We start from the raw sequence: 7208 nt of genomic DNA, 5'->3' as shown, positions 1-7208 counted from the left end.
ACCCACTCAAATCAAGTAGGCTGCCCGACTTTCAAACAGAAAATCAAGGAGACTCCGCAAAGCGTGGACAGCACGCCTCTCAACAGAGTAAAATGGAATTTAGTGAACTTTTCTGTTGATCTACCACACATTGTTTTCTCTCTCTCTCTCCTTATAAGAATGCAGTCCGATTGAGTCGCCTCACATCCTAATGCGTGGAAGGGACCGAAAGCGTTATCATTGGGGTCTGGGGAATTGATGTTTGTGCACCTGCAGAGCTATGAGGATGTGTGGATGATGGCTGGTTTTCAGGCACGCTGGCGGCGTTCGGTGGCTGCGGTGACTAAGCACCCTCTTCTCGCACCCTCGCCCTCCTCCGTGCATAACCTAATGTGAATAATGTTTCTCCTCAAACTCCTCTGTTATAAATGGAGTGCCACTCTGCACAATGGCAAAGTCAGGGCTCGTATTGATTAACTCTCGTCATCGACTCCCACTCCCACTTCCATGATTTATGATTGTCTGTTATTTTTGCATTAGCAATCAAATTCATCTTGTCTTTCCTGACTAGGGTCTGGCTGAGCAAACAGTAAACATATTTAGCTTGCACGGCACTGCTCCCGGCACTGGCCCATTAAACATACTGCTCTCTAAAAAAAACTCTCAGATGCCTATCAAGGGCCAAAATAGTACAATTAGGTGTGTTCTAATGGAACGCTTTAATGCTTCATGCGTTATATTGTGCTATCATCTCTCAAAGTGAGTTGCAGTAGTGTGTATGAAGTGTAAGATTATTGTCTTGTTTGTGGTGTAATTCTAATGCATTGTTTGCGGACAGTTTGATCCATGGAGATTTATGGTTGTGTTATGACATGTGTGCTATTCCTTAGAAGTAGAACCCTAATATTCATCTAGATTATTTTATTTTTCATTAAATATTATTATTTTTTATATATTAATGTTCAGCATGCATAAGAACAGTATACCTGAAGCCAAATCTGGAGCTTGTCTAACAAAATAACATATGGTAGCAGTACAAAAACTAGTACACTGAAATGTGTATGTTATAGAAAAATATTAAACACAAATTTAAAAATAGAGGAAAAATCAAGAGAAGCAAAATAATTTAGTTGAATTTTTGTAAGTTGTAATTTATTTTTGCAATATTTTGCTTGAGTTTAATTGTATTATCTTTCAATTTCTAAATATTTTTGGTGACTAAAATATTATTTTAATAAATATATCTGTTCATTAAATCAGTTTTGTTGGTATGCACAAAAATACATTGCCTATATTCACTTAGAAATTGATAAAACTATTCATTTTTCAAATAGGGTGTACTCAATTATGCTGAGCACTGTACGTGTACAAAGAACACACAATATGAATGGGCTCCAATAACAGGCCTATAGCGAGCCCAGTGAAAATGGTGGTTCTTTTTTCTCAAAAAGCAGACCTATTTGCAGTTCGCCTTATACTCTATTTATTTAGGACGATTAAATGAAGGTTTTATTGACGTTTTAAGTACTATTTTTTTTTAGCTGAATTAGCTTGTCAGGTTGTCATCATAACCAAAAACATTTTAAGGTACTAAAAACATCTATTCTCTAAATATAAAGAATAAAGAAATATGAAAAATAGTTAAAGTTAAAAAGTTAAAGTAAAAAAAAAATAATGTAGCCTAATGTCGTTTATAGGGCAAATAACAAACTGACCAGTGCATTAAACTTTCAGAATTTGGCAGTCTGAATAATAAATAAATAAATAAATAAATAAATAAATAAATAAATAAATAAATAAATAAATAAATAAATAAATAAATTTAAGTATTAATAATAATAATAATAATAATAATAATATAGAGCTTGATGATTTTCTCTTTTGTAAAAAAAAGTTGAGTTTGAAAGGTTACGGATAACAAAAATAGCCTAATTAGTATTAAAATTAACTTAAATATGGACCGCTTTTGGTGCTTTAAACCTTTTTATTGGTATTTTTTTTTCTTTCAGGAATAAGGTCTAAGATTCAGAATAAAAGTTAAGCTATAGTGAAAGCTGACTTCACTTTCATCATATTGTATGTTTTCTTGCACAGCTGGATGTTGGACTCATAAAAAAAAGAATTGTCTGCATTCATAGCACTCAAAATAAGACAAGTGAGCTCATGTATGGGATACAAAATTGACCTTTTATCAGTGAGGGGTGGGTCTTTCGAACCACCCGACCCCCCTCCAACCCCCCCATTTTTATTGTATTTTTTTTTTTGTATGTTATTTTCCATTGAATATTCAGCTTTTTTCACATACATGTACAAAGAACATATGAATGGTCTCCAATAAAGTACTAGTTTGGTAATAATAATTATTAAGTCATTGTTCAATTTGCATGCATGGACTTCTTTGGTTTGCTCTCACAAGACTATTATAAGATTATTATACAGAAAACAAAGATTAAACTGCACCTACTGTATGTACAAATTGAGCAGATTTGTGTGATATATTTGTAAATGTTGCCTAATTTGCTTGAGTTGAGTTAAATGGAATGCACAAAATGTATTAGAACTGAAAGTGGGTTGTTTCTGTTGACAGTCTGGGTGACGCCTTTAGTCCAGATATCTATGCTTTGTCAGTCTATTTATGATTCAGGCTTTGAAAATAAAATAGGCGATGACTGCAAGGCTACGATCAGCCATCAGTTTAAACACAGTGTCCACTGCTGTCAATTTGGAAGACTGCCTATTTCCCTCCAAACCAGATCTAGAAAATGTCAAGGTACACAGCGATAAGTAATAGTAACCTCTTTTCTTCTGTGCCTTTTTCCTCCTAGCCGCCCGGCTCTTTAGCCTGTGGCTTGAAGCGATAATAACAGCCGTGAGTGAGAGGTGTCCGGGTGAAGGAGGGTCCCTTCTTGTAATAGCGAGGGCTGTCTGCTCCTTTGGACCCTCAGCTCGGGCTTCATTGAGATTCCATTAGGAGCAAGGAAGTGCATAACCCCCCCTCGCTACCCCACCCCTGAATTCGGCTGACACTCGCACAGGATCGAGACAAATTGGCTCTGTCATAGTGGACAATTTTGAGATGAGAAGTAAATTAAACATGTAATCACGCACGGAGGTTCTCGGTAAAGTTCAGGGCCATCCGTGTCATAGCCTTGAATCACGAACTCTCCGTGTTTCTCTTCGTTCCCTTCAAACTCTTTGCAGGAGCTGGTGTCACTACCAGAGGCAGATGGAGTAGTGCACTTGAACCCTAGTAATGGCTTTGGATTGTGTTCGAAACACTCCAGAAGTCTCCTCTTTGCTGACATTTGATTTCTTTGTGGAGAGCTGGATAAAGGCACTCTAACTTACAGCGATTGAGCAGCTACAATATCCCACCAAAAAAAAAAAAAAAAAATTGAAGGAAAAGAAAAAGGAACTCCATATGAAATGTTATTCCAGCATTGCCCTGTGCTTACAAGGTATCCTTCGTTGTAGCTACTTGGCTGCAGTATAGTTCTTGTGTTTTGTCCCTGTGATCTCAAGGCCAGATCCCATAATCAATGCCTGAGCGGTGGCTTTGGCGCCGAGCGTGTTTGCGGTGAGTGGAGGAAGCAGCAGCAGGAAGTGTTCGGGGCTGCTGAAAAATTAAGTCCCATCGGTGTAATTCAGCAGTACACTGATAGCATCAGGTTTCAGTTGGCTGTATCAGGCAGGTATTACCACCCACCAACTGTAATCACTAATGAAGCCGGCAGCGAGTTTATAACGCGCTAAATGATGCGGTCCACTCCAGATAAACACGTCCTAAATAAACGATTTGGGTGGTAATTGCACTCTGCCAGGGCCCCGTTAATAGAGTCAACTCAGCTGATGAGAGGGTTAACTTCTTTTCCGAAGGAGCCTCTCACTGGCTCATTGCACTCTCATTTCTACAGAGATCTTGGCATTCCCCTGGTTATCAGTGTACTTAAAAAGAAAACCTAATTAGACCAAAAAAGGCCCCCTTTTTTTCTTCTTCTGCTTTTTCTCTAATTAGGTCCTTAACATAATTAGCAGGTAATGTTAATAACCCTCTTTTAAACTCTATTAAAAGGCTGTTTGAGAGTAAGTGGTTGAGGAGGATGTCCTGCGTGGAGCAACGGGTCCCTCGGTGGGTGGAAGCGGGAGACCGGAGAGGCATGCTGGGACGTCAGTTCATCAGGGTTGGAGTGCCACTGCATTATAGCTCGGGCCCCACAGGAGTTCCCTCATCATCCGACTGTATGCCCGATGCATTAATATCAGCACCCATCCACCCCTCCTCTTTCCTCTGCGCATCTCCTGGGCTACACCAGGTCTTCGTCAGGGCGGTCTGCAAAACAATGGGCTGATTTAAAGGGGAGCCAGCATTTGATCGACGTTAACCATGCGGCCGTTGCTCAAGTATGGCTGGAATTAGAATCCACCAGGGGGCATTGTGTCTTCAGTAATGTTCTCGCAAATTACCATCGAGAGGACTGGGACCATTGTCATTAATGTGACTCCAGTGAAATATTTATATGGGTTTTGGGAAGTGCTCTAGGTTCCAGTGAGTGGTCTGTTGGCTTCGCTGAGGAGGAGGAGGATGAGGAAGAAGCCGCCGTCGACCAGAAGAGCCCAGTCCTCGTCTTTAATTAAGTATCTGAAACATCAATTTAAATGTAAATATCGGTGGTGCAGCTCCACTCATGCGTAAATTAGAGCGTTGGCCCGGCACATTGCTCTCTCTCTCCCAAGTCCCCGCTCACTTACTCTGACATCTGCTCACATCTGCTGGGCCCCGGGCTTTCCCCAACACACACACACTCACAGACATACACACACAGTTTTACACAATTAAAATTGGACTCATTCTTGTGCAAGCCCATTTGCATTCATAGACCTATACAATGCATATATGTTGCTATATGTCACATGCATTGTTAGGCCAGCAAAGTTTTGGAAATGACAGGCATGTCTGTGCATGTAAATCAGCATCATTCAGTCTCATAGGCATCATGGTATATTGTAGCTTTAAATATTGATGGTAACAAATTTACACACTTGATGTTAGTTATTTTGGCTACAATTGCCTAATAAGATAAAATTGGTTTAGATTTGCATTCAAGTTTTTACAATCAAACCCATGACCAAGGCCAGACAGAATTTGCTGACATTTTTTACTATTTCTGTGGAGAATTTTGTAAAAAAATCTGTGGATTTATGCAGAATTATTTTGAGAGTATCGTAACTAAAAACGTTATATATGAAATAAAAAAATATAATTTTATTTAAGTTTTATCTAACTTGTATTTAATGTTCACAATGTTAATCCATCTAGACCCACTCATCTGTAAACAAAGCAAGTCTATCATATAATATAAATACTAATAGACAGAAAATATTACTTACAAACTGCATTGTAAATAAATCAAATGGACAATCATATTACTGAAATTAAATTAAAAACTAAATAAATATAAATGTAAACACATTTACACAAGTACAAAATTGACTCGATGGGCTAAAAATCTGCGGAATTCTGCAGATTCCGTGTGGGCCTATACATGACCTTGCCATTGCTGATGCTATACAGTTTGAGCTAAATGCATGATGAGCATTTTCATGCATTTGATGTAAACTATTGAGAGCTTCATGGGTTTGAGTTTTAAAATATGTTCAAATAAAAACTTTTAGATTGAATTAATATGGAATTTTAGATTTAATTATTATTTCAAAGTATTGCTGCTTTTACTGCATTTTTGATCAAATAAATGCAGCCCCTATGGCAGGGGTGTCAAACTCAATTCCTGGAGGGCCGAAGCCCTGCACAGTTTAGTTCCAATCCTGCTCCAACACACTTTCCTGTAGGTTTCAAACAAGCCTGAAGGACTCAATTAGTTTGATCAGGTGTGTTAAATTAGGGTTGGAACTAAACTGTGCAGAGCTGCGGCCCTTTTGGAACTGAGTTTGACACCTGTGCCCTATGGGGTCAATCTAGGGCCATATATACTGTACTTGCAAAATAAAAGAAGGTTTTGCAGACAAAAAATAAAGTATTGAGCAATAAAAAAAATTATTAAATGCAAATTTCCAAAAATCGCAAAGCGAAAATCAATTTTTGAGGAATGAAAAGGAAATTTGAAAAAAAAAAAAAAAACTGCAAGTTTCAAACATTCATTCATTCATTCATTCATTTTCTTGTCGGCTTAGTCCCTTTATTAATCCGGGGTCGCCACAGTGGAATGAACCGCCAACTTATCCAGCAAGTTTTTACGCAGCCGATGCCCTTCCAGCCGCAACCCATCTCTTGGAAACATCCACACACACATTCACACACACACTCATACACTACGGACAATTTAGCTTACCCAATTCACCTGTACCACATGTCTTTGGACTGTGGGGGAAACCGGAGCACCCGGAGGAAACCCACACGAAGGCAGGGAGAACATGCAAACCACACAGAAACGCCAACTGAGCCAAGGTTCGAACCAGCGACCCAGTGACCTTCTTGCTGTGAGGCGACAGCACTACCTTCTGCGCCACTGCCTCGCCAGTATCAAACAGGTGGTGCAAAAACCTAAAATAATTTCAATAAAAAAAGTATATATATTTGCAAAACATTTTTCATATCATTGAAAGGGATTGCCAAGAACCCCAGTAGTTTGGCCTCATAGTACAATAATGTTTGAGTGAGCATATTGCTAAATTATTGTTAAAAGACAAATCCAGAGTTTTGAAATTTTATTAAATAATTTTGATACAAGAAATATTGTTTAATAATTAAAAAAATATGAAAGAGGTTTTAAAAAGGAAAATCTGTCATAATAACTTGTTCCAGATCTGGGATGCTTGTCCCAAACAATGACATAACTCGCGGCTGAACTGTCATAGTACGATTCATTGTTTGGGCTGAGAACGATGTTGTGATGAATATTTCCCAAAACCAGAGTTGCTTTGTTGCAGTTCCGGCATTTGAACCATGCTAGTTATAAAGTAAAGCATCCATAATGAAGCTCTAAAAGGGGTGGAGTAACGACTTCTTTAGAGAAAACCTCCATCTTTTCTTTGTGCAAATTATATTGTTTTACACACACACACACACACACACACACACACACACACACACACACACACACACACACACACACACACACACACACACACACACACACAAATATATAAATAAATATATATAGTTTTAGTAAAAACATGCACTCGTTTTCCATATTAATTGAATCATATGTATC

General features: G+C 38.3%; 1 protein-coding gene across 9 annotated transcripts in view; it reads left to right on the top strand.

Moving 5' to 3' along the window:
• dhrs13a.3 (dehydrogenase/reductase (SDR family) member 13a, duplicate 3) overlaps window positions 1–7208 on the top strand; it is a 130073-nt gene that overhangs the window by 115506 nt on the left and 7359 nt on the right. The window lies entirely within an intron of this gene.

This window comes from Danio rerio, chromosome 15 (genome assembly GCF_052040795.2).
Source record: "Danio rerio strain M-AB ecotype USA chromosome 15, GRCz13ab, whole genome shotgun sequence".
In the NCBI taxonomy this organism is placed as follows: domain Eukaryota; kingdom Metazoa; phylum Chordata; class Actinopteri; order Cypriniformes; family Danionidae; genus Danio; species Danio rerio.
Note: the sequence above shows the minus strand (reverse complement) of the source record. Positions and strands in the feature narration are given on the sequence as shown.